Below are 27,739 nucleotides of genomic sequence, written 5' to 3'. Positions count from 1 at the left end.
CACGCCCCACCCACCACCGCTACTCCCATTGTGAACACATGGAAGGACTGAGCAAATGGCACAGAACTGATTTCTTTAGCCTGAGCATGCTTTTCTACCACATTGCCTTTTTCAGCCGAATGCTCAAGTGCTGGTAACGCTCAGCTTTGCAGAAAGAGGCAGCAAGAGTGAAGGATTTCACGTTCAAATCCAGCTGCATGAAGAGTGAAGTGGTGGGGGAGGGGAAGAAAGTGACTGGTCTTGTGTGAGAACTTTTAGAATTATTATCCACTTTTATTGCCGTTTATGATAGCCCTCATTAGAGTGGATTCCTAATGTGTATTACTACATCTCCTTGCCCCTCCTCCTTCAAACACTCCTTGTAATTCCTTTCTCTCGTACCTGCCCATGCAGATGGTAATTCGTTTTCTTAAGTTCAATTTAATAAGTTTCTAAAGGGTATCTATGAACAGGTCATGAGAAACAGCCTTTGACCGTGTTAGAATAGGTTTGAGGATTTTAAAAAACGTTTCTTAATTAAGAGCTTTATTGGTCCTTTTTTTTGTTTTGTTTTTCATGCAACATATAACAAGTGTTTTAAAAATATTTACAACTCCAATCTTAAAAAGAAAAAAGTTATATGTGGCCATTTGAATTAATTGCAAAAATGACACTACATTAATTAGATAATTAAAGGTCTCAAGCATGTGGCTATTGTATTCATTGGGCTGGAAGCCAGTGTCTTCTATAGCTGAGAAAGTGGGTTAGCATAATTCAATATTCAATTGCTGCACCCGCTTTCATATGAATAGATAATACAGAAGGAACCTTAAATCTGGCTGGGGAGAACTAACAGGGACTGGTTTTATTTTAATTGAGTTTTAAGCACTTCTAGGCCATCTCACTGTCTTTACAGTTTAACCCTTTGGGGTTTTCACTGCTAGCTGCTTGCCATGCTATCTCCCACTTTCATGGCCAGGATGTTTCTAGACAATTGAGAAACCTCTAGCGTGCCAGGGAGAGAGGCGCGGAGAGAGGGGGGGAGGAGTAGGGGAGGTGTTTTTGCTTGTGGTGGGGGCACTTGCAGGCTACTGGGTCACACAGAGGCCACAGGACAACCTTGGGTGTTGGTCCTCACCTTCCACCCAGCTTGAGCTTCTGGTGTTTGTGGCTGCATACACCAGGCTAGCTGGCCCCACGCTTCTGAGGATTCTCATGTCTCCACCTCCCATCTCATCATAGGAGTGCTGCAATTATAGATGCTCACTAACATGCCTGGCTTTCCATGGGTTCTGTGGATTCAAAATGAAGGTCCTCACGTTTGGGTGACAAGATCTTGACTCACTGAGCCACCTCTCCAGCCCCGTGAATGTATTCTTTACCAATAAACACCTCAACACAGTTTTTCTCCACACAGAGAATCCAGGCCACCGTGGACAGAAGTCCTTCACCCCAGTGCATTGTCTGCGCCTTAGCACATCAAGGTGACTTGTCAGGGAAATTCTCTCTTGTAACACCAGGTCCCCTTTAGATGACAGGACCTAATACAAAAGTTCTCCCCATACCAACTAGTCATGTAAGTTGATTTCATATCCTTTTATTTTATAAAGTTTTGCTTATCAGGTTTGTCATCCTGAATTTGAAATTAAAATGCGTGGTCTCTGGATGACCTTATCGTAACTGACCCCCAAATCTAATCACTCCTCGCATCTGCGAAAATCGACAAATATGTCAGGCATACCTTGGGCCATCAAAACAATGTTTTAAATATTTCATTTGTAGGCAAGGCAAAGATCATTTTCAGGTTAGTCCTCTGAGAAGGAACAGCACATGCACTCACGTCTTTGGTCTCTCTGAGCTATAATCGGTGCTCATTATCCATGGCTTTTTATAAGCAGAAAATGTACATTGTATGTTCTGCATGAGTGAGCTATTGATCGGATTTACGGCCAGAAGAATGCTTCTCCGTGGTCAATACCTGGCCGAAGTGTGTCAGGTGAAGGTAAAAATAAAGTGAGATCTATACTTTGGATGCCCATTGCCGCTACGCCATGTCATGCTTGTCGTTTGAGATTGCTGTTGAATATAGATAAAAATCATATTAACATAGATGGCAATGTAGCAGAGTATGTACCTCATCAATAGGACAGATTTGTGTCCTCTTAAATGTCAAAATTTATTTTCCAAAAGTCACATTCTTATGTCAATTGCTGTCCAACTCATGTATGTTAGACTTCATTGTAGGAAGACCTTTTCAAAACTCTGAGGATCTGGGAAGATGGCTCTGTCAGTAAAATGCTCTTATTCACTCATGAAGATCTGTGTTTGGATGGTTGAGACCCACATGAAAAAGCCGGTGTGGTGATATGCTCATGTAGTCTTTGCTCTGGGGAGGCAGAGACATAAGATCCCTGGAGCTCATTGGCCTACTGGTCTTGATGAGTTCATGAGCTCCACGTTCATTTAGAGACCCTTTCTCAAAAAACAAGAAGGTAGAAAGCAATGGAGGAATATTCCCAATACTGACCTCTGGCCCCTACATGCAGGAACATATATATGCACAAACACACGCATCTTCAAGTTCAGCTGCAAGGGAGAAAAGCAGGAATTCACAGTGCTCTTGTCTCTGCACAGAGCTCTTGAATAAGAGAGGAGTCAGAGGAAGTGGTCTTTTGCTCTTGAAACTTTAGCCTTTTGTGTCTTTTCCTTGGAGTATCTTCTAAAGTTTGGAAAAATTTGTGTTTTACAGTATCTTAGTCTTCCCACTCAGACAGCTGCTAGGCGCTGAGGCTCAACAGGAGTGGGTGGAGCCAGGGCAGGGATTGGCATGAGTTTCTCCTTGTGTGGAACAGGACAGCACTGGCTTCAAAGAGTGGATTCGTCTGTCTGGGTAATTCTGGCAACCCCTGGACCTGCTCCATGTACCCACTCTAGAACTCAGGATACCCAGTATCAGATCAGGGCCACCGTGATATCTTCCAATAAACTTCTTCTGAATGACTCTGCTTAGAAGAGGTTTATCTTTTTTCTGAAGCAGAGTCTATGGTTATGAAATGGAATGTAGATTGCAGGCTTTGTGGCGATACATACTCAGAATAGCTCCTAAGAAAGGCTGCACGTCTTAGGGGTACACAGTCTTCTTCCCAAGCTGGCATGATGATGATGCCAGACCATAGGGGAAGGACCTGGGAACCTACATCCCTAGAGGTAGGATTGGTAATCCACTCAAAGTGAAGTGAAGTGACACCAACACGGAAGAAGCAGAAGTCCAGGGCAAAGCTGCCTGTATACGACTGTTTTTGAGGAGTCCTCTGCAGTTGAGCTCCCTCAGAGCAATGCTTCCTGGGAAAATGTGGGCGGCATCTTCACATCAGGGCTACGTGCCATTGTTGAGGGTCCACCACCCTCTTGTTCTCTGAAAGTTGTCCAAGCTTCTCCATTCTTTGTAGTGCACAGTACACTCCTGTTCTCTCCCTTTGTATTTACAGTGTACAATTATAACTGTGTGTTTATTTCCTGTCTTCTGTAGCAAAGTGTGAGATCCTTGAAATCTAGGACCTGGCGTAACTTCATCTTCTCTGTTTTCTCAACATTAATTCGAGGCCCAGCAGCATCATTATCATTTCTTTTATCATTCATTATGAGGGCTAATATTGATTGTCAGTTTGAGAGGAAACAGAATCACCTAGGAGACAAACCCAGGGGATGTTTGTGAGGGAGTGTCTACGTTGGGTGAATCAAGGTGAAAAGCCCTACCCTAAATGTTGGCTACACTCTCCCATGGGCTGGGATCCTGGACCAAGTGAAAAGAAGAACTTGAGCTGAGCCCTTACATTCATCTACTTCCCGACTGTGGATGTCCTGTAAGCAGGCAAAAGAAACCCTTCCTTCGGGTGATTTTGACAGATAATTTGTCCCAGCAGTGAGAACAGTAATCAACACAATTACCGTAGTTAACGTTTGTTGCCATGGACAGTGTGTCAAACACTAGTAAAGAAGACTATGTGGGCCATTTCTAACCACTTTGTGAAAAATCAAAAGCCAGTTGGGGAGCCAGTGAGATGGCTGAGCAGGTGAGGGCTCCAACTACCAAGCCTGATGACTTGAGACGTGGTGGAAAGAATGAACCAACTCAAACAAGCTCTCCTCTGACCTCCACATGTACATCTTTAGTGCTTATACAGGCATATATAGAAATACAATGAAACGTAAATTTAAAAAACTCATTGTTTTAAAAAGCTAACTGAAGCTAGGGATGTATCTCAATGGTAGATCATTTGCCTAGCTAGCATGCTGGAGGTCCCGTGTTCAACCCTTAGCCCTACCAAAAAGTAAAATAGAATCATGCAGAGCATTCTCATTTTAGAGTTGGAAATGGGGTGAGCAGTAGAGCACTTACCTGACTTGAGTGATACTCAGGTTCAGTCCCCAGCGCTGTGAAAGCATAAAACAAAGAATTCATGTTGGCCAGGAGAAACATTCTGGCATCTGAACTCTTATGTCCCAGGCCCCAGTGTGCTAATTTCCATGCTTGGGATCCTGCACTTGGCCATTTAAACTTCGTTGGCTCCCAGTTCCTCATTAGTCAGGCTGGAATAACATTGCTTATCTGCTGTGTTCACATTCAGGATTAAACAGAAAGATTATTCTGAGCCTGGCATCCAACAAGAGCCAGTATACGGCAGGGGAGTGTGACTTTTATGTGCACTGTGAAGTTTGAGAGGTAGATATGCTGTTGGGTGAAAACAGCTAGACACTTGACATCCCAGTTGTCGTGGATACCTTGCCAGTTCCAGAGACCCTGCATTATCCCTCCACTCCTGGACTGTCTTGTCTTGTGCTCCAGTGCTAGCTACAGGCCTTCCCACCTTTCTGGAACGTGTGTGTCACAGCTCCCTCATGAGTACCTAGTCAGTGACACCATTTGTGCCAGAGTCAAAAGCAGGCCTGGCTTCTGCAGAAGAGAGAAGTCAGGACCGAGTTCACCTTGCTAAGAGGTGGAGATCTCAGAAGGCCAGAGGGAGTCTTCTGGCATACTGTGTATTACCCTGGTGACTTGAATCCATGTGTGTAGAGACACATGTGCAGATTCTTCAGGCAGAACATTCAGTCTTTGTGTATCTGAGTACATGTCAGCAGTACTGCAGAATAAAATTTGAGGGAATTTTCCTCCGGCTTCAACAGAAATTTTGGTTTCTCCAACAACTGAAGTGCCCTGAGGGCTGGTGTCACTGAAATGGCAGGATTGAGATGACCTGGTCGCTTGGCCTGCTTCCCCATTCTCCTCAGGCCTAAGCCCTGGCCTTTGCAAAGGTAGTTACAAGATCTGCTACTCAAAACCTGAACCTAAAAAGAAATCCTTCAGCCATATCTGTGTGAACTAAATATAGTGTCCGATTTACAAGGCTGTGGTCCTGACCACCCCCGGGCTATTTCTGACCACAGGGACAGCTTAAATGGCGTGGCCTATGAAATGTCATCTGCAAGCTCAAGCCAAGTGTTGATCTATTTAGGGCCAGGAGGAGACAGTGCTTCTGTCCTAGGCAGGATCCTGTGCTGAATGGAGACTAGTACCCTGGCTGCTGGCCAGAAAGCCGGGCCTCCTTCAGTATTCTGTCCCGTGAGGAAGATCCTGCTAGTTGCTGGATTGACTCATACTGCTTTGGACTCCCCAGAGCTAAGTCCACTCACGGGCCCCCAGTTGGAATTTTGATGGGGACTTGGCATTAACTTGTCAGCCCCCAGGAGTCTCTCAGTATTCTGCATTCTTCTTTTCTCTTTTCCCATGGCAGTCACCAAGATTCTTTGACTCAGATGGTGCCTCCTTCCAAGTCAGTTGAATACAGATTGCTCCAGGGGACCTAGTTCCTGTCCTCTTCCCTGCCCCCACTCCCAGACAAGGGCAGATTCCCAGTTGTCGTGGATACCTTGCCAGTTCCAGAGACCCTGCATTATCCCTCCACTCCTGGACTGTCTTGTCTTGTGCTCCAGTGCTAGCTACAGGCCTTCCCACCTTTCTGGAACGTGTGTGTCACAGCTCCCTCATGATGTCACTGTGCCAGTGACCTGAGTCGAGACCAGTCTGCCCAAGCCTCTGTGTTCTCCCTTACCACATGGAGGAGCAGGTTTCCTGTTCTTGAGTTTTGTTCCTCTTGCTGAATGCAAGCTGTCGTCTCCAGTACTTGGCATCTCTTGGTTGCTGTTTTAGATTCTGTGTTACTCACTATTGAATTTCCTTCCCAACAACCTTGCACTGAACAGTTACTCTCCCTGCTACAAGTGAGAAAACACGCTGGGTATGTTGGTGCTATACACCGGTAATCCCAGTATTTTGGAGATTGCAGCAAGAAGATCATGAGTTTAAGTCCAGCCTGTGCTACATAGTTAGATCCTATCTCTGTATCTCAATGCTGCACCCACATACATAAACAAAAGTGAGAAAGTGGGGGATGAAATATTCAATACTTTATGCATTGTGAACCAGTCAGAGTTGTGATGTTAAGAATGAATAACACTTACTGACTTTCATGTATTTGGGGAATATACTAGGCCTAGAATAATCTTACTTCTTCTTCTCTAGACTGCCAGGATGAAGATATCATTGTAGTCTTTTAGACATGGGTAATTTTGGTTGAGGAAGGTTAAGTAATACACTCAAGGTCATCTGCCTATAAGTAGGGACATTTTCATCTCAGGTCAGATTCCTTCTGTGTTCATCAAATACCACATTTCAACTCCTTTTAATCTTGATGGAAGCTCTTCACACACTTTGAATTCTACACGAAACTGTCCCAACATCCTACAGTATGCGTTTGAAAAGCCCTACCAAGGCATGTGGAAGTCTTGCTATTCCGTAATGATGTAATGTAGTTAGCACACATTGTAAAATTTTTATGACATTTCAGAGAAACCAACAAAACAGAGCCTAACTCTCAGCTAAGAGTTTGAAAAACAACCCATACAGCAACTCTCCTATCGAGTTTTATCATCATCCCATTCATAATTGATTCCAAACTTGCATGAATCTTTCAAGATAAGTGTCTTATTGATTATCTCAATACAAGCGATCACTTGGCATCCTGGTCTGCTCACTGTCTTCCCCTGATTACCGTAAACAATGAGGTTGACCAGAAGAAATGTCACTGTCTTTGGCACTGGACACCTGGGACCTTCTGCGGCACTGGCGATGGGAAGCAGAGGCAAGGAAGTGGCCCAACTAGAGCGTTGCTTGGTCATGGTCTTGGTCCTGTTCTGAGGAGCTACGCGTGGACATGGCGTGGGCAGTGAAGTCATGCTTGCCGTCTCAGCTCAAGGGCTTCTTTGGTAGCTGCGCAATGGGTCCCGATGACCTGATCCATGGCTGTCAGGAAACATTAACTCTCTTCAGTAGCATCAGTTTCCTGCTGTTTACTCATGGTTATGTAAATCAACCCTGCCCCCCTCCCCCTTCTAGGAAATGGTTGGAGTGTTTACAAGGGACTTAAGCTGCTCATTTGTAGTTGTGGCAGCTATAATACAAATGAACTCAGCGTTGGAGAACTTCGCCCGCCCACCCAAGGGACTGTCCCGGCAGTGCCCCACCACCCTGGCCTTTTGCACTGTTGCCCACAGGCCTCGCGCTGGTACAAGGTAGGGTCAGGGTTGACCAGGGAGCTGGATAAAGGGAAGTCTCGGAGGCAGCTCCTGAGGAAGCCTTGAAGTACTCTCCAGATGACAATAGCCCTAAATTGAACAGGTTGGGCACTTGGCAAACAGGAGGCCTGGCACATGGACTTTTGAGGACAGATAATGAAGATTCAGGCCATTGCCTTAAATTAGCAGCCCAGCTTCTTGAGGCTGCCACTGCCAAATACTTGTTCTGACCCCCAGGGGACAAGATAGGGCTACTCAGCATCCTAGGGAGCCTGCCTGTCAGAAAGCCTTGTTCAACAGCAAAAGCTGCCCTTCGTGATTGCTGAAGGTTGTTTTCGTTATAGTGTTGATGATGATGATGATGATGATGATGATGATGATGATTCTTCTTCTCTGTGAGAGGGAGACAGAGAGAGAGCAGGTGCATGCATTTGCTTACTACTAGAGGACAACTTTCAGGAGTCAGTTCTCTTCTTCCACTGTGGGTTCTGGATTTCGAACTCAGGTCATCAGGCTTGGCAGCAAGGGCTTTTATCCACTGCACCGTCCCACTCGCCCTGAATGTGAGTGGCCTCATGGTGCTGCATGCAGGTCATGAACCTAAGTAGAATTCCCTCACTGCTGCAATCACAGATTTACCAAGGCCATGTGAAGAAACAGTCCGCTTTTTATAGAAGAGGACATCTTTGAGGCAGAGAACGTAAGGTCCTGCAGACCTTTAGTCTTCATGTGATGGTCATTGCTACCAAGGTTTCCAGGTGCCTTCTAACGCCATGCACATCTGCTTAGACAATGTTGCAAGTTCATTTAGCATCCCTGCATTCATCTAAAATGTTTTAAATTCCATTTACTGCAGGGCGGTGGTGGCGCACGCCTTTAATCCCAGCACTCGGGAGGCAGAGGCAGGCGGATCTCTGTGAGTTCGAGGCCAGCCTGGTCTACACAGCGAGTTCCAGGATAGCCAGGGCTACACAGAGAAACCAAGTCTGGAAAAAAACAAACAAACAAAAATTCATTTACTTATTCACTGGTGCGTGTGTGTTGGGGTGGGGAAGGGAGTCAAGCCATGTGTACAGATCAGAAGACAATTTGTGGAAATCGTTCTAGGATTCTAGGGATCAAACTCAGGTCATCAGGCTTGGTAGGAAGTGCCTTAACTCACTGAATCATCTTTCCAGCCTCAGAAATACCCCTTTAAGTAAAAAACAAAAACGCCATATTTATGTACGTATGTGGGTAGGTGTGTACACACCACAGTATGCATGGGGAGGTCTGAGGACAAGATTGGAGTCATTTATTTCCCCTCGCACGCGTGGATTTCAGGGATTGCATGCAGGTCACCTAGCTTGGTGGCAAGTGACTTTATTCAGAGCCATCTCACTGAGCCTGTATCACTTTATAGCTAAGCATGATGCTGAGCATAAAGAGCTAAATCCAGAATGGACTCGTTGGAGAAGCCCAGGAGTCCCTGTGTTGCTGATTGATGGTGGTGGTGATGCTGATGGTGATGATGATGTTGATGATGATGATGGTGGTGATTGTGAAAATGGGAGTGGAGGAGAAATCGAATGGGGAGGAGGGAAAGGAGGAGGAGCTGGCTTTTCTCAGGAAGAAGTGCTTTCCTCCTTCATCCTTTCTGTACTGTTCAGTAGGCTGTCTGCAAAGCTCGGTCTGAGAGCACTGCCACCTCGAACAGACATGTACTCCATCCCAGTCAGCCTCCTTATGCTGACCTTGTCAGGGATCTGTAGGGTTCTCCCATCCTTCTCTGAGTCTCTTCTGCTACCAATTATGTTTTAATGCTCAAGTTTTGACAGCATTTGAGACTAGTATTTCTTTTTCTTTCTTTTTTTGTTTTTTGTTTTTGTTTTTTTGAGACAGGGTTTCTCTGTACAGCTTTGGAGCCTGTCCTGGAACTTACTCTGTAGACCAGGCTGGCCTCGAACTCACAGAGATCTGCCTGCCTCTGCCTCCAGAGTGCTGGGATTAAAGGTGTGCACCACCACCCAGTTTAAGAGTAGCGTTTCTCTTGGAAACCAGGGAGCATGTAGAGTGCACCTTTATTTTTTTTCTATTTTTTAAAGAATTTCTTATTGTGTTAACTGCCAAGAAGGAAGCAAGAGGGAGAAAGTAAAGTAAAAATCAAAGTAGAAAAACAGAAAAGCACAAATGAAGAGCATTTCAGGCTATTCTATTCATTAACTGATCTTCCTAGAGAGGACCACATGGTGACCTGGCCATCTGATTCACCTAATTGTGATTTTATTGACACTCATGTCTGTCCATATCCTCAAGGCCTATCATACATGGAACTTATTCCTTCCTTCCCTGGTTCTGAGGAGTTGCAAGGCTGAGCAGAAGAGATGAGCACCACCAATTCTAGTGGGTTTCATTTGCAGTTCAGAATTTCCATCAGATCCTCATGGAAGCTTCAGGTGGGAGGTGGAGTTGGTCTATCTGCAGAGGAATGGTCCAATTTCACTCTGATCCTTGTTATTTCTCTAGCTTGCCTGACATGGCACATTGGAGCCCACCTGAGCAGGTCATATCATAGCTCAGTGCTTGAGTCCTCACTGGGGCCTTGATCACCTTAAAGTAGCTACAGCAGAGAAGTATGAGTTTAAGCATAGCTTTCCAGGAAGGGCATAGAGGTGGCTGTACTTAGATGATAATGTGCCCCTATTGTGTGTATAGATACAGTTTAAGGATCAGCCTGGAGCTTAAGTGTGTGTCTCCTTACTTTCTCTTGATGGTAGCTCACTTCCCTGTCCCTTGGCTTTGTTCTTCTGGATGGATTGATTTTTTTTTTTTTTACCCTTTCTGTAGAATAAGAATTGTAAGGCACTAACCCTTCATAGTTGGGGGGTGAGAAAGGATGGAAAACCACAAAGAGGTAACAGGATTGTTCAGAATTTCCCCAAGAAGACTGACTGTCACTGGTGGTGGCGGCGCATGAAGTTTATGGTTTATTCATTGAACATTGGTCTTCCTCTGTGCGTCAGGCTCTTCTTCCGTGATACAAGGATACAAGGAAATAAGTAAAATACAAATGCTGCCCTTAAATATTTCCCAAATAGGAAAATAGTTAGCCTTAGTTGATGGGCACTTGGGGGAGGAAGTGAGAGAGTGTCAGATACTGTTAACAAGAGGATCATTACAGTGAGGTGGCTCAGTAGATAAAGACTCTTACCACTAAGCCTAACAACTTGAGATGGACTCCCAGTACCCACAGAGTGGGAGGAAAGAAACAACTCTCTAAAGTTGTCCTGTGATCTCTACATACAAATCACAATGCGTGAGCCCATACACACACACACACACACACACACACACACACACACACACACAGACAATAAATAAATTCAATAAAAAATCGGAAGAGTGTTAGAGTGTTATATTGGTATAGAAGTCATGTGGAGGACAGAAATGATGATCACAAAGGGTTCAGGAAACACTCCTCAACTTTAGTGTCCTTTGAGGTGCTTTTTGAAGACTAACAGTCCAGGAGGTAGCTGGGACTTTCCAAAGAGCAGGGTAGAGGAGGAAAATTCATAGCACCAAGTGTATTGACGGATGGCAGAGCTCAGGGTAGGGAGACATAGCCAGGTACTCTTGTAGCTGGTGTGTTATGTGAAAGCCTGGAGAAATAACTTGCAATTCAGTGAAAGGTCTCAAAACCTGAGACTTTTGGAGAGAGTAAGGAGAGGGCGAGCCCTGTACATGCCTGAAGGAGTTGCAAGGCCGAGTGGAGGAGATGAGCACCAGCCCTAGTGGATTTCATTTGCAGTACCAAGATTTCCAGCAGATTCTCATGGTTCTCATGGCAGATTCCGGTGGGAGGTGGAGCTGGTCTGTCTGCCGAGAAGCAGTCAAGAACTCAGCTTCCCAAGTCTATAGTTTGCTCCACAAACCCTTGACATTCCCAAGTCCATGTCTGTCTGTGTATAAAGCAGAGAGTGACAGGACACCTCCTCTGGCTGGCTGAGGTGAACCAGGCTGAATGCATGCAGCAGCCCAGTGCTCAGTGCAGCCCTCCTGCCAAAGTATGAAAGTATGTGTCACCCAACTGGAGGAGAGGGGTAGTGTAGCATAGTCAAAGGAGCGACTCGACATATCAACTTCTGCCTTTGTTTCTTACTTTTTAAATATCTGTAGCAGTTCCCAGTACCAAAATCAGATAGCATGTGAGTGGAGGAAGCCCCTTCTTGCCTCATGTGCCTCCCTTGGAAACACGGGAGTGTTTCCCTAAAGACTTTGAACAGACCTATCCTGGCTTGACTTCAGACAGCATTGTACTAAATGCCACTGAAGACTTAGAGCTCATACCATCCTCGTATGGAGGCTTGTCCTGAGCAGCCCAAATGTGGGCTGTTTGTTTCCTCGTTCCCTCCACTTTCTGTCTTCCCTTTTCTCTGACATTCACCTCTATCCCCAGGAGACAAGGCTGATTATCCTTATCAAGACACTGTGGCGTGGAAGACTCATTCCAAATTTAACACCAGACAACTTTTTTTTTTTAGTTTTATTTACTGTTTGTGTGTGTGTGTGTGTGTGTGTGTGTGTGTGTGTGTGTGTGTGTGTGTGTGTGTGTTTGGGGGGGAGAGGATGTGTGTATATCAGCACATCATAAAATGGTACATGTAAGGAGTTCAGAGGTTAACTCTGTATAGTTGATTCTCTCTTTCCACCTTCATGTGAGTTTCAGGAATCAAACTCAGGTCTCCAGGCTTCAAAGAAAGCACTTTTACCTGCTGAGCCGTCTCACAGGCCCTCAACTGAATTTTAAATTTGTCTTTGGAAACTTAATGAGTTGTATGATCTCGAAAAGTCCAGGCTTACCAACCTGTGCAGAGGAGATCATACTGTCAGTCTTTTCTGTTCCTGGGAAAAGAATAACCAGTATAAACACCTTCATTCTAGAAGCTTCCTGGAGATGCAGGTTAGACCGTTTTCCAGAGGGGGGATACCTAGAGCTATCTACCTTGCAAGCCAGATGTGGACGACCAAACTGAGAGCCTTTAGACTGAGGAGAAGGCACCAGGGTGGCTTCTCTGAGCTACCACTTCTGTCTCCATTTTTCTAGAGTAGCTCCTGGCCACCCACTGTACAAACACACACAAGTGACACCAACGGTAAGTGTTTATAACAATGTGTCTATCGGCTTCTTATGTCAATAGATATCCAGATTTATTATCCCTCAAGGTAAGCATCGATTTTACCTTTGTCTCCGTCAATATTTACCTCTGAGGTCAATATGTGTGGCTATTCACCTCAGCTACAGTCAATAGCCATTCCGTATTACAATATATGATGCTCATATGTGAAAATGAGGAGCAGTGTGGCATTAAAAAAAATGTTAGTCAAGGAAGCTTCTCAGAAAATGACTATAATTCTATTTAATTTGAATACATTTTGGTTGTTTAGAGGTCAGGTTCTTTTTCACTTAGTCAAAACTGGGGGTTTTCGGCTGCAGGCTGGGGTTCGGGGAAAGGCTGACCATTCAAGGCAATACTTAATGATAGAGGACTAAATGCAGTTCCCTGAGAGCTCCTGAACTGAACTATAGCTGTAAGACTATGCATGTTACAAAAGGGACAAGAATGTGAGTGTGCGCATGCTCAGGACACGGAGTTCCTTCGTCTTCTGGTTTGCAGGAGCTGGGTCACTGATGTAAGAGGGGGAAGATGAGGGGAGAGAAACAGAGCTCCCTTGCCTTCTTTTTCTGCCTTTATTACAGTTGGAAAAGGAGGCCTGGTGTTACATGGCCTGGTTGTGGGGGGCAGGTGGGGTGTCCAAGCATATGCCAGGAAGCACACATGGCTGCTGCTGATAAGGACCTGACTGTAGTAGTCAGTCTGTTCTTTTTGTTCCTGTGGGTGTGTAAGCATGTATAGGTGCCTGTGTGCCAAGGTGCGCGTGGAGGTCAGAGGTCAACCTTGGGTGTTGTTCCTCATTATTGATCTTCCACCTATCTGGTCTCTCCCTGGGACCACACCGATTAGACTAGGCTGTCAGGTCTACAAGCTCCCCATTACAAGCATGCAACACCATGTCCTGCGTTGCATGTGGGATCTGGGAATGAAATTCAAGTCTTCAGACTTGTGGGGCAAGTTGATCTCTCTCTCTATCCTGGGTTTTGTTGTTGTTCGTTTGTTTTGCTTTTCTTTTGTGGTTTTGAGATAGGGCCTTGTGTAGTCCAGGCTGGTCCCAAACTTGCTATCCTGCCAAGCATGACCTGGAACACCTGATCCTCCTGCCTCCTTCTTCTGAGTACTGGGATTACAGGTGTGAGTGACCACACCCAGTTTAAGTGTACTGGCGATTGAACCAGGTTTTTGTGCATGCTAAGCAAGTACCTGAGCCTAGTGGTAAATTTATAGTAGTGCCCATATGGCCATTGTAGGCACAGACTGCAACACACTGGGCCACACTGCCCATTCTAATTCTTTTGGATTTCACTTTATTGTATTCTTATTGCAATTTAAAAACGTTTATTCATTGTTGTGAGTGAGTGCATGATGTGTGTGTGTGTGTGAGCACATGAGCCACAGCATGTATGCAGAGATCAGAGGACAAATTTGAGGTTAGCTCTCTCTGTTTATCTTAGTGAGGGTTCCTGGGAAGGAACTCAGGCCACCTGACTTGCACGGCTGTTTTTACTCACTAAGCCATCTCACTGGTCCTGGCTTTTTCGTTGTTGTTCTTGTAACTAATATTTTATTCGCCTAGCATCTTTCCTGTCACTCAGGTACTATTTCCAATGCTCCATTCTCTTTTGTGACATACCTGTCTCCCTCCTTGTGACAGAGACCATGCCACGACGCACAAAAACCACAACCATTAGTGCTAGTCTTAGTGACCTGGTCTAAGTGTGACCAGATGCAGCTCTCAGTCCCTGCCCTGTGCCGGATAGAAGAGTGAACGTGCAAGGAGCCATGATAGCAAGTCCTCCCTGGGATCCTGTCCTGTGGCTGGTGCAGGAGCTTTGGCAGACCTGTGCCCTACACACCTCACATCCTGGCACTGCTATGTAGTAGTGTCTTCCCAGGCAACACAGGAGAAGGTTGCCTGTTGCAGAAAATAAATAAATAAATAAATAAATAAATAAATAAATAAATAAATAAATAAATAAATAAATAAATGATAAATAAACAAATAAATAAATGTAACTGACACAGAAAGAGACTCAGAGGAGCAGAGATGAGGTCAAGACAGAGCCAGCAAAGGTGAAGGAGGGCTACAGACAGTCAGAGCCCTTGGGATGACTGGTCCATTCATTTTTCTCCAAGCTGCAAACAAACAAAACAACCCTGGCTTTCTCCCCTGGCAGCTGGAGAGATGGAGCTGCCTCTGGATCCCATTGCTGTGCCCAGCTGTGTAATCAGAAATGCTGTGGAAGTCTCGGTCTCCTTTCCCACCAAATGGGAAAATATCAGTCTGGTGATGAGGTTCGACAGTGCTCGTAAAGTCCCCAGCAAGAGCTTTATAAAGTCACTTCCCAACGTGCCCTTCCTCTGTCTTATTAATGCCCATCCTTTAACCTGTCCTCGGCTTTATCTCTTGGCATCCTCGGGGCCTTTTTAACCCCACATATGAAACTAACCCATGGGCATGTCTGTATGCAAGGATTCATTTTACCCCACACAGCATGCAAACTCAGTTGCTGAGATTTCCCCAGACTCTCCTCCTCCGCAATCGGCCACAACAGCAAAACCCAAAACCAGTGCATCCTTTTGCATCTGCCTTGGCAAAAGCCTGACCTCTCTGAGTGTTACCTGACTCTGGACAAAGAAGCCTGAGCCCAGGATCTCCTAGTCTTTCCGTCTGTTTAGTCTTGGTGCAGGAAGCTGACCTTACCCACCATCCATGGTCCAAAACCCATAAAGGAAGTCGAAATCCCGAATGTGGACATCTTTCTGACATCCCCACCTCCTTCCTTTCTGTTGCCATAAGGGGCTGATATTCCCACTGCATTTCTGTCTTCTGCCTTTAAAGGTGCCCTGGATATCACATGCTCAATGCAAGATCTAATCACAGGCCACCCTTGGCTCCTTTGTCCCCTTTACAACTCATAGGCTATCCCCAACTTGACTCTTATTTAAAGTGTTTATTTATTTATTTGGCATTCACAGAACTCCATGGCCCTGGTCCCTTGGGATGTAAATTAAAGCAACTTCATTTTCATAGTATCTCTCTTCCAAATCCCCCATTGTTTATTTAAATAGCAGCCGATGCATCTTGCAAGTAAAGAATGATAATTAAGGGAAGAAGAAGCGCTGGTCTCTCAGGGAAGCCAGGGTTTCCTTTCACAGCAACCCCAGCCTCACTGTCAAAGGCTGGTGCAAAAGAGCTAATGCCCAGGGAACCGGCGATGTTTGCGGGGGAGGAGGAATGCTTCATCAGGAGGCTTGGGGGCTCCGTGTTGGGGAATACGCCACAGGGCCTGCTACAGGAGCTCAGCCACCAAGGGTGTAGGCATGTCCTTCACTCCCATCATGGCTGGCTGCCAAAGTAGAACTGGAATTAGATAGCACAGTCGCAGAAGGCTGGGGACCACCAGGTCCAGAGAGGCCACAAAAGCAGCAACAACCGGAAATGCATCCTCTCCTCTTTGCTGACACCGGAACCAGAGCCTGTGCATTCTCACATGCCTCTCACAGTCTTCTCGGGGTCTGTCATCTGCCATAGGCCCAGGAGGTAGTCACAAGACTCCTTCCTCCATCCAGCGTGCAGCAGACTACTTCTTTTGAGACCATGCCATGAACAAGGGCAGGCCATGCCTTGGCAGAAAACGTGTTCTCTCATTCCTTCCTGTGGCTGTGTCCGAGGCTGCATGTCTTAAGGATGAGGTCCTTAATCGACTCTCTTCCCCACTCCGTCCCCCTAGCAGACATAAGCAGTGTCCTTCACATTGAGCAGAGAAGAGCCCTGTCCTCCTGACCAGCCAGTAAGGAGACTTGACACATTAACCCAGCCCAAGTGGATCAGTTGCAGACAAAGACCTGGATGCAGTAGAGGGACAAACTTCAAACTTCAGTGTTCAAAGGGTGGCATGTGTAGACCAAGAGTGTTCGTGCTGGGGCAGGTGGTACTCCTACATTTGGGGAATGTGATCAGTTTTTCGTTCTTTGTTCTTTCTGCTCCTTTTTTTTTTTTTTTTTTTTTTTTAAAGTTTAAGTTTTCTGTTAATAGGCCTTGTAGTGCAAGGATCACTTGTCAGGGTCATGGCCTTTTGAGAGCCTGTAACATACAGATGTGTGCTAGCTGAGATTTAACAAGGGTGTGGTGGAACCCATGGCAGGAATAACTGAGGGCCTCTTAGGTGTTAAAATAACTTCCAAATTGAGATGGGTAGGAACACAGAGATGAGGAAGGACAGGCCAGCTGAAGGGCAGGTGACAAAGCTCTGGAACTTCCTGGGGTAGAAGCTCAGACAATGTTATTAGAAGTCCTCATAGAGATTCAGCTGGGAGTTAGCTAGGGCCTAGGAGGAGGAGGACAAGCCCTGCTTCATTAACTGAATGAAGAGAGCATGGAGAATGCACACCCATCAAAATAAAATCATAGGCTCAGCAGGAGTTCAGTGCCTCTGATCTTTCCACTCTGATCTCAGCGGTGATGACGGCTAGCTTTGAGGAGTGGGGATTCCACAGGCCATCAGTCTAATCTCAAAGTACCCCACCCCTCACCCCCGCTGCCGCTAACACCGGCCTCACTAAACATGCTGCCTAAGTAATATTCACACGTGAGCTCTGCAGATGCTTTAAAGACAGACCCCTTGTGTCCTCAGCTTACCATCTCTTCTGCTCTGAATTCTGGCTCCTTGTTTTCCCAGAGCATGCTGATTCGGGAAGTTGCCAGTGCATCTCGGGAGTTAGCAGGTCTATGGAGTAGACCAAAGTCCCCATGAGCTCTCATGAGATAGGACCTATTTCCATAGTTTCTCATTTGCTCACAGATCTTCCTTCCTTCCTATCCTTCCTTCCTATCCTTCTTTCTTCCTTCCTTCCTTCCTCCCTCCCTCCCTCCCTCCCTTCCATCTATCCCTCCATCTATTTTACCCTGTTTCTATTGGTTTCTCACTCCTTCATGTATCTATCCATCTGTCCTTTCATCCCTCCATTCCTGTTTCAGTTGCTTTCTCACTCCCTTGGGTATCCATCCATCCATCCATCTCTCAGATACTATTAGCCCCAACTGTGTGTCAAGCACTGCCCTTCCTATTATATATACTGCTGATTTATACATTTGGAGTCGGTGGTTGATTTTTATTTTGTTTTATTTTGTTTTACATCCTGCCTCCTTTTTGTATATGGCTGTTGAGAGTGTTCAGGCAGTCTTTTACACTGCACCATTTTCTAAGAAGCACCAGGGTATACCATCAAGCATTCTCCCCCCAGAACTCCACCACACACATTATTGTCCACAGTGACCTATTTTAAGAAAGGTTTTTCTGGCACCCTTTAAATGAACATCATTACACTCGCTTTATTTATTTTTTCCCATCTCTCATGTTTTTAGCCTTTCCAAACTCCTACACTGCAGTGTTACAATGATCTACCACCTCGTGACTCAGTTGTCCATACTTGTTTATAAGCATCACAATATATGAGTTTATAATATATATATATTTTCCATAAATATACCAAATGTTTGCCAAGTTTCACATGCCCCCCTCTTTTTCTTCCTTTTTAAATTCAAAAATTTCTAGTTGTGTTTATTCTCATCGTCAGCATACTTTATCATATCAAAGCCTTTTCAGGCACTGTAAAACTACTGAGTTATGTTTGGGTCATGTTTTGCGGTATGCCCTTTAATACTGTAGCTTTAGAAATGCAATTTTCAGCCTCTGCTTATTAGAATATGATAAAGTATTCCCGGTCTATGTCCAGCTCTACTAATCTCCAGACTGCGCTTCATGAATTAAGCATGAAGATTTTAGTCAATGTGCTTTCAAAGACCAATGTTTAGGGAATCATGGATTTTCTACAAGCTGAGGGGAAAATCTATAATAGGAGGAACTGATTTTCAAACATCATATTCCCAAGAAGAAATGTCCAGTTCTGGCCCAGAAACTGAAAATGTTTTGCTATCAGAATATTCTAGAACCAGTTATGACCACATTGTGCAGGTTAGTTTATTAAAGGCACGGTGTTTTAAAATATGTAAGGCCATCTATCATGCAGGAGGATTTCAAATGCCGGCTTGCTTTGGAAAAGCTCATTCAGATTGGGCTAACATCAAGGGAAGAATGTAAATTGAATTTGTAAGGTATTACCACCAACTTTCCCCTCTTCCCCTCCACTGCCCCCTGCATGTCTTGGTTCTTCTTGCTTTATATAGTTTAGCAAATAGCCAGAGATCTCTTTGCAGGATGGGAGATCCCCTTTGGAGAGACTTAGACCAAACACATAGGTAGGCCGTGGTGAAGCCACATTATAGGTAGATTGCATTAGAGACTACTATGTGATTCAGGGTTTGGTGTGTTTTATGGCAGCCAACAGGCAAGCGTTTTACAAAGAAGTCATCGTTCAGCATCACCACACTGGATGAAAGGGAGGCATCTCTCCAGGAAAATGTAGAAGTGATTAAGATCCAGGAGACTGTGGAACATCTGGAATGAGCACTCAGGCACCTGTGTTAATGTCAGCCCTTCTGTCCTGGTGCTGTGTGGTGAGACTGCTCTTGGCTCTCTCCTAGTTACCTTCATGATACCTTTCCTGTGTGGGCGGCGGCAGCGGGGGGGGGGGGGGGGGGGGCGGGGATGGGCAGAACTTTCAGGCTTAGTTATGCATGTATGTGTACATACATACATGTGGAGGCCATACAACCATATGATCACTGTTGGTATCCCACATTTTGTTTTCTCTTATTGGCCTAGAATTCACCAAGTAGGCAAGGCTAGCAGGCAGGTGAGTCCCAGGGAACTGCCCATCTCTGACTCCCCTGGGCTGGAATGGTAAGCAACTAACCATGCAAGATTCTTTAAGCATAATTTCTGGGAATCAAATTCAAGTCAGCTTTACCAAATGAATTGTCTCCCCAGCCCTTATTGGTACCGATTATTGGACATCTTTTTCACATGGCCCTTTCCTAAGCCCTTGGTCTCAGTAGCCCATTCATATCGCTACTTCCTATCCTAGCAGCCGAGGCTAGAGGAATTCCAGCTAGTTTCTCAGGCAACTGAGATGGGGCAGAGTTAATATTTGCTACCAAGACTTGTTGGATCCCCGAGTTAGAGGAGCCAGACCCGGCTTGGTGGTTCACGGACACTGCTCCATGTTTGGACGGTATAAGATAAGAATGTAGGCATAGGCTGCAGCTGGGAAGCTCTGCTCAGCCAGGCTCCAGTGGCTGCTGATGACAACTCATCCTCTTCTCCAATGCAGAGATCAAGACAAAAATGTAAATCATCTCCAATTAGGGGGCTGCGGCTGAAACATCCCACTTTTGAGGAAGACAGGAAAATTCTGGGCTTGTCTGGCTTTATCTGTGAACCCACAGGATCTCTCAGGGGCTTTAAATTAATCAATCAATCCAAAGACATTGAACTGAATCTCTATCTCTGGTATGGAGACTTTGAGATGTGTTCTAAATGGAAAAGAAGCAAAAGGCTGACTGCCTTGCTCCCCACATAGCCCAAGGCTGCCTGCCCTGGCTGGGGAATTGGCAGTCAGTTCAATCACACGGCCTCTCTGACTGGTTTTTTCACTAAACTGACCCCAGTTGCATGTAGACACAGTCTCCAGAGAGGGACATCATCTCTTCTCCAGCCCTCACCATTTAATCGTTCCTGACACAGTTTTACCAGAAATGCAGCAAAACCCAGCCCTGTCAATCACCATTTGCTCCTAAGTGTCAGAATAGCACCTTGAGACCTAGGTGTACCAGGGCATGTCCCTAGACATCAGTGTTAGGAAGTTCACAGGACAGACAGTACAGCCGAGGAAAAGGGCCCCATAGGAGCAGGGGATGCTGGGACTTTTTAAGGGGCCTCAGTCCACAAATGCTTTCAGAATAATGTCCATTCCAAGGAAAAGACTGGCTGTTGTCTAAGTGAGAGTTGCTGAACTACGACCATGTGCTGATAAAAGGCAGTGTAGCGGTCACCTGGAGGTTGACTATGTGAGTGAGTCCAGAGAAGCTGGTGGGATCTCAGACAAGGGTCAGAGCTGCAGCTCCAGCCCTCTGTTGCTGTGGTTTGTGTTTTATAGGAGAAACTGGTGGGCAGAGGGTGCATCTCAGTGCTGGGGCACACGCTTAGACTCTACAGGGCCACGGGGTTGAAGAAGAGAGAGAAGGAGAGGCTGAGGAGAAAGCCTGTCTCGGAGGCTCAGGATTTATATGTGAAGTCATGCCCACTCTAAGGGCTAGAGTATTATTTGTTTCTCTTTTACTTTCTTTATTCTTATTTGTTTGCATCATTTATTTTGTGTGCATACGCTACAGCACACGAATGGAGGTCAGAGGGCAGATTCCAAGGGTATGTTCTCTCTACCTTGGTGAGGCAGGGTCTCTCTGTCTCGCTTGTTTCTGTCCCCGCTAAAACTTCCAGATGATCCCATCTTTGCCTCTCATCTGCCCCCCAGGCCCCTTAAGAGGAGTAGGGTTACAGATGAGTGCTGCTATACCCAGATTTCTATGTGGGTTCTAGGGATTGAACTCGGGCTGTCAGTTCCGAGCAGCAAGCACTTTGACATGCTAAACCATCTTGTCAACCCCTGATTCATTTCTTTTCAACCCTGCATAGGCCAGAAGTCTGTGCCCAGGGAAGGGAAGACAGGGGCAAGAGGCCAGCAGGTGCCCCCCTCCCCCCACCCGTGCCCCCCGAAACCAGCATCTTCATTCTGTTTAGCCAAGGTCTAAAGAGGAGGTGGAGAGTTGGCTTTGTTGTTGCCAGCTAGTCAGTGTCAGCCCTGAGACTAGAATCTTGCACACTGGTAGGTAACTGCCAGTACTAGATGAAAACCAGAGCAGATGATGTGACAGGAAAAGCATGAGTCTAGACAGAGGACATAGAGACAGCGCTGGACCCCTGATCCTCTGATCAACGACTGTGGGGATGAATGTTCAACCTCTCAGCACAGTGGCATAGACCTATAAAGAATGGATCACTGAGTGGGGTGACCTGAGCCCCTCTCTGGAGTTTTAGGGAGGAGTCTGTCCAGTCCTGCAGCCATCTCAATGCTGGCAGGGGCATCTATGGCTCTGGGCAGACTTAGGAGTAGAGTAGGACAGTGCTTCTAGAACCTGCACCAGATGTGGCCAGCAGCCTTCTTGCTGTCCAGGCACACAGCTGACTCTGGCTGCTGAGTACAGATCAGGCCCTCAGGACTCAGAGAGTACCACTGACAGCCACTGCCCTCTGTCTTTCACAGCTGCTGGGGTCAGGGGTGGGGGAGAGGCTCCTTGAATCAGCCCGCCCTTTCTGTCTTCATGACCCACCCACCACCTTACATCTACCTCATGGTAGTGAACAGAAACTAGGCTGTTTTTTGCCTCTTGGGTGTTAGAAAAAGGCAGGTTTTCAGCTCTGGCTTTCCTGAACACAACTAGAGTAGAATCCAAGGGAGACGTCAGCTCAGCTAAGTTTTCCCCAGAAGAGTAAAAGACAAAAATGTTGAGAGGGACTCCCTTGCCCTCCTTGACTGAACACAGGTGGGAAAAACTGTGAGGACGGAGGATCGTGTTATTTTTAAGCTAGCATCCCCCCCCACACACACCTTTGTAAACTAACTTCTTTTCTCCCTTATAGGGGACAGAATAGCTTTGCCTGTGGTGTGCAAAATATATACCTTCTCATGTTAATCAAGAAGCTGTTATTGCCGAGTAAGAACATGCTAGTGTGTTAATTGATGGAATTTGTCGTGGAGAATATTCATATCCAGCAAGCAGCCTTTTCTTCAGGAGGAACAAAGGATTAAGTTGAGGAGACTGTAATGGTATTGTTAGCAGGCTATTGCAATGATTTTCATCTCGGAAGAGTAGAGAAAGGTGAAATTCCAACTGGGAATATTAGACTATGCAGATCACCACCCAGGGGTATTCAGCTCTGTTTAAAGTGCCGAGCTCCGTTTTGCCTTATGATCCAATTGTTTTATTAGCGAGATCATTGCGTGTTTCATTTTGCTACAGTAATAGCGCAGTGTCTGTCTAACAATACATTATAGAGTCAGGCAAACAATGGTTTTGTATTTGGGATAACAATGAAATATCTTATTAAAATGCAGGCTTCCTTGGGTCTCTGAAATTAGAGTCTTATTTGAAAGTGATTCCTCTGGGTTTAATTCACTGGTTTGAACTAATCACAGTAAGAGAATCACTCTTTTGTCAGGGCACAGAGGTACTGGGGATGGTACCTGTTTTTGTGGGATTTTCCCAGTCCTATTTTATCCTCACAGTCTCTGCTATGGAGATCTTCTGGGCTTGACAATGAAAGGCACTGTGTGAGGAGCTACATCCCTTAGCATGCAAAAGATAAATTGAGATCTCAGGCAGACGTGTGCTTCCTGCCAGGTCTCTTCAAAAAGATACTGGCTCTGAGAATCATCATGTTAGCAATAGGAAAATAGTAACAAGTGATGGTGCTGTAACAGCCGCTGTACTACTGCGCCCGAGCAAGGGGGAGTGCGTCACGTGACTTTTTAAAGATATATATATATATTTAAATATATATAAAATATATATAAAATATAAAATTTAAATATATATATATATATATTTAAATTTGTGAGTGTTTGTGTCTCTGTGTTAGCACCCTCGTGTGTGTGTGTGTGTGTGTGTGTGTGTGTGTGTGTGTGTGTGTGTGTGTGTGTTGGGGAGGCGGGTGCTCAAGGAGACAGGAAGAAGGTATCTGAGCCTCTGGAGCTGCAGTTACAAGTGGTTGTGAACCCTCTGATGTGGATGCTGGGAACTAAACCCTGGTCCTCTGCAAGAGCAGCAAGCCTCCTACCTCCTGGTCTGTCTCTCCAGCCCTGGGTCACACTGTTTTATCTTGTTGGTCCACAGTATCCTTTTTGTAGCTGAGAAGACATAGGCTTGAAGAAACAATTCACCGAGTCCTGTAGCTTGGCAAATGTGAATGCCGAGGCTCTGTCTCTATGGTCTGATCCCCGTCCTTTTCACTTGTCAATGCTAAATGGTTTTCATTTGTCTTTTCTTCTCCCTGATGGGAACCTTTCTGTGTTCTTGGATTCTGAGAGATTGAACACTCTCAACCCCACAGCCGTTTACAGATTGTGAAAGCGGGGAGTTAGATAGCGGGGCCAGGCTGTTTTCTCCTCTCCTTATTGAGACAAGCCCCGAGAGAACCAGGGCTGACCTCATGCTGATGATGGAGCAGCAGATGACCTTGAACTTTTGGTCACCAGTCTCCTCCTAAGTGTTGTGATTGCATGCTTGTGGCACCACACGTAGTTTATGCTACATTAAGGGTTGAACCCTGGACTTTGTGAATGCTGGAGAAGCATTCTACTATCTGAGCCCCTTCCCGCTACATCCTCAATCCCTTTTTATCAACCTAACTTAGCAAGTTCTACCCAACATCCTGCTCCATGTCACCCCCAACAGCCTCTTGCCTTGCTGTGGCATGCAGTTTGGGACAGGACTGCCATTTTCATTGCCCAGATGTGGCATCTGGGGTTCAGAGTTTAAATCTTAGATCACATCTAGCTGGTGACTTGGAGAAGAAGGCAGCTGCTCTGTCCTGCCTGGTCAAACATTATCTTTGTACCGACCTTCCCTGCAGACACTCCATTGAGAGGACCAGAATACTGTATAAGTTAAGACAGGGTTTAGAACCAGAGATGAAGCTGAAATTGCAGACACTATTTTGTTGTTTAACTGCTTGGACCCTGTGAAGTTTGGAGAAGGGCAAAGGAGTAACGCACTGCTTTCCATCTGACTTGAACACCAGTGGACAACCTCAAAAACTAGAACCAAGCATGGTGGGATATGTGTGTAATCTCTGCATTCAAGAGGCTGGGAATTTTGAATTTGGGGCCAGCCTGGGCTACATAGTAAGACCCTGTCTAAAAAATACAAGCAAACAAAAAAATCTGGTAAGATGACTCAGTTAATGGTTAAAGGCACATGTCACACTCGCCTGATGACCTGAGATCAGTTCCTGGAACCCATGTAAAAGTAGGAAGGAACGGACTCCACAAAGTTGCTCTCTGACCTCCACACACATATCTCTTATACACACACACACACACACACACACACACACACACACATCAACAATAATAATACATAAAATTTTAAAAGAAAAGGAAATAAAATTTGAATTCTGAGGCACACCCAGACATTTCTGCACCTGGCTGGATCCAGAAGGATTTCTCACATGTATGCCAAAGGTGACACTTTGGGGCGCCTTTATTTTCTCCACCATATTGATACCTTCAAGTCCCCAGTGCCATCCTCCTTCAGGCCAGCTCCCTGCACACTTCCGTCCTGTGTGGCCATGGCTCTTTGTTCAGCAAACTTCCCTGAGACCCTGTATGCTAAGCTCCCCGCAGAGAAGCAGTCCTGAAGAGAAGAGGAATGAGAGAACTGTCATCTCTCAGACCCAAGGCTCTTAGTGACAAAATGCCATGAGTCTGTTATGAAATATAGTCTAGCCAGCTTTCCATAAGTGACCTTATCTATATAAAGTAAATATTGTAGTACTGCATGTCTTTCTCTTATCAATGCTATATAGTAGAAGTTAACTTCTTTTTTTTTTTTCGTTTTTCAAGACAGGGTTTCTCTGTGTAGCTTTGCGCCTTTCCTGGGACTCGCTTGGTAGCCCAGGCTGGCCTCGAACTCACAGAGATCCACCTGGCTCTGCCTCCCAAGTGCTGGGATTAAAGGCGTGCGCCACCACCACCCGGCCTGAAGTTAACTTCTTTCTGCCTCCCTCCTTACCCCTCCCCACTCCTTCTCTCCCCCCCCCCCCACTTCTCCCCTTCCTCTTCTTCCCCACTCCCCTTCCCTCCCTGTTTTCTTTTTCCTTTTGGAATGTTCTGGTTTTTGTTTCCTTTATAAAACTTTTAAGAGACAAAAGGGGAAATTTGGCATGCCTCCGAAGCCATGGGGTTTTCTCTTTTTTTTCTATGGCACCAAACTCTGCAAGTTGAGGACTCCTGCAGACCTACCCTCTTAGTACTCCATTCTTTCTGTTCTCTTATTATTACAGATGTTTGCCTCCCGTGTGCCATCTCCTCAGCCTGTGTCCCTGTACCTAATCTATACTTGTGACTTGACTTCTAGCCCACCATACTTCCCCTTCAAAACAAAATCTGTGTGTTCACAACACAAAGAAAGGGGTCACCTCAAAGGAGCCTCCAGTCTTCCATTCTCAGTGAAAGGGAGGCGAGGGTGCTCCAGAGGACACTTCTTCCACTTCCCCTTGTAAAAGGGCTCGCCTGTCTCCTCTTACCATTGTGCCAAACATAACAAAGTCACAACTGTGTTCCTGCTTTGAAAGTATCCATTGCCATCCTTTATAAGACAAATCTGTTCACGGTCAGTTTTTTGAAAAAGCCATTATATTACATTTGTTTATTTATTATGTGTATGTACACATGCATGTCATACCATGGTGCATGTATGAAGGTCAGGGGACAACTTGTGGGAGTCAGTTCTCTCCTCCCACCGTGTGGGTTCTGGGATTGAACTTAGATGGCCAGCCTTGGTCACAAGCATCTGAGCCATCTCTGTGGCACTATAAGCAATTCTTAAAATATCATTTTTAAAAAAAAAAATGATAGCACAGCCCAGAAACCCAATGCTGGCTGTTTGTACCAACAGGCATGCCCCCTTTCTTTATAGCATCCTTGATTCAAATGTCCAGGTATCTTGGCTTATCCTGGTTGAGGCACTCTGGGGCCATGTGCAAGCCACCACCCTGATGGAGTGTGTACTGGTTGTTCACCATCTGCTTTGTTTTCCGTGTCCAGATGTGGACCCCTTGACATGTAAGTTAAGATGGAAAAGATGTTGAAGTGCCCTCTTTTCCTTGTGAACTTGGCAGTGTGGCCTTGAGTGAGCAGCTCTGGCTGGCCGGGCAGAACTCCTAATCTTATTGTCAGGTACCTTCTTGTTAGGAGATGCACTCTTTTCAGAGGAATGGCCTGGCAGATTAAGGACATTGTTCACTGGTACACAGTATAGTTAGAATCTGTGACTGTCAAAGTAACAGTCCACAACCAGTCATTAGAGTTTCTTGAATGAAGTCAAAATTGGCACCTGAGCTATTATTAACACTTTAGCAACTTAAGTAACACCAAACACATAATTCATTTAAATTCTGTCTGGCTTATATTATAGTCTCCTGTTTTTCCACTCAGTACTCCTTTGAAAAGTTGGAGGCATTTAAATGTTTATATAGTCTCTAAATCATTTCTCTTTAGGTTTATATAAAGGATGTCCTTTGCCGTATATGCAGTACACATGAATTTCTTCTTTATTCCTTTTGGAATGTTGGAATGTGGGGCTACTTTTTTTTTTTACAAATTGTTTTACTTTTGTTTTACAAATTGATTATTGAAAAAGAAAGAAAGAGAGTGAGAGACCAAGAAAGAAAGCGAGAAAAAGAACTATGTCCTGTTCCACTGTTCCTCTTCTGTCAGGACATTTCTTACCCTCTTCATAGGGGTGCCAAGAACAAAGCCGAGTCCTCTTGACCTGTCAACTTTAAAAGGCTAGAAGTATGCCAGACTCAGAAAGGACAAGGTGAAAAGAAGCTGGAAATTAGCGGCACCCAGTTGAATCAGTGAATGGCTCCAGACGCAGAGCCAGCCTGTCAAGAAGAGTGAAAAAGCATTTCCCCAGAATCCCAGGGTTCTTTTTTTTTTTTTTTTTTTAAGTAGGGGACGCGATTGTCATTCAGAAAACCCCAGGCTGTTCTGAAAACAGACAAAAATCAATAGCCCACTTGTTGAGGATAAATGAATTAGCCTGTGCTGAAAGTTAGCCCTTACCTGAACGCTTACACCAGAGGGTTTGTTGGGTAGAGAAGACAGTTGGAAAGACCGTCCTTCCTTGTCCTCCGTGGTCACCGTGGCTGATGAATTGTGTCCAGTGGCCATTTTGTGCAGGACTAATGGGCAGACTGTGTGTGTTTTTGTCTGTCTGCCTGTGACCT

The 27,739-nt window shown here is 45.5% G+C and overlaps 1 long non-coding RNA gene across 1 annotated transcript; it reads right to left on the bottom strand.

Annotated features, from left to right (window-relative positions):
* Positions 1 to 27,739, bottom strand: LOC128104414 (uncharacterized). The gene is made up of 3 exons (XR_008215988.1): positions 27,576 to 27,739; positions 4,379 to 4,413; positions 1 to 3,664 (listed from the first exon to the last, which is right to left on the bottom strand). It is a non-coding gene; the product is annotated as an uncharacterized LOC128104414 (long non-coding RNA).

The sequence above is a fragment of the Peromyscus californicus genome, unplaced genomic scaffold (assembly GCF_007827085.1).
Source record: "Peromyscus californicus insignis strain IS unplaced genomic scaffold, ASM782708v3 Scaffold_8__1_contigs__length_139910024, whole genome shotgun sequence".
NCBI classification, from domain to species: domain Eukaryota; kingdom Metazoa; phylum Chordata; class Mammalia; order Rodentia; family Cricetidae; genus Peromyscus; species Peromyscus californicus.
The sequence above is the reverse complement of the archived record's forward strand: the minus strand, read 5'-3'. Positions and strand labels throughout refer to the sequence as shown.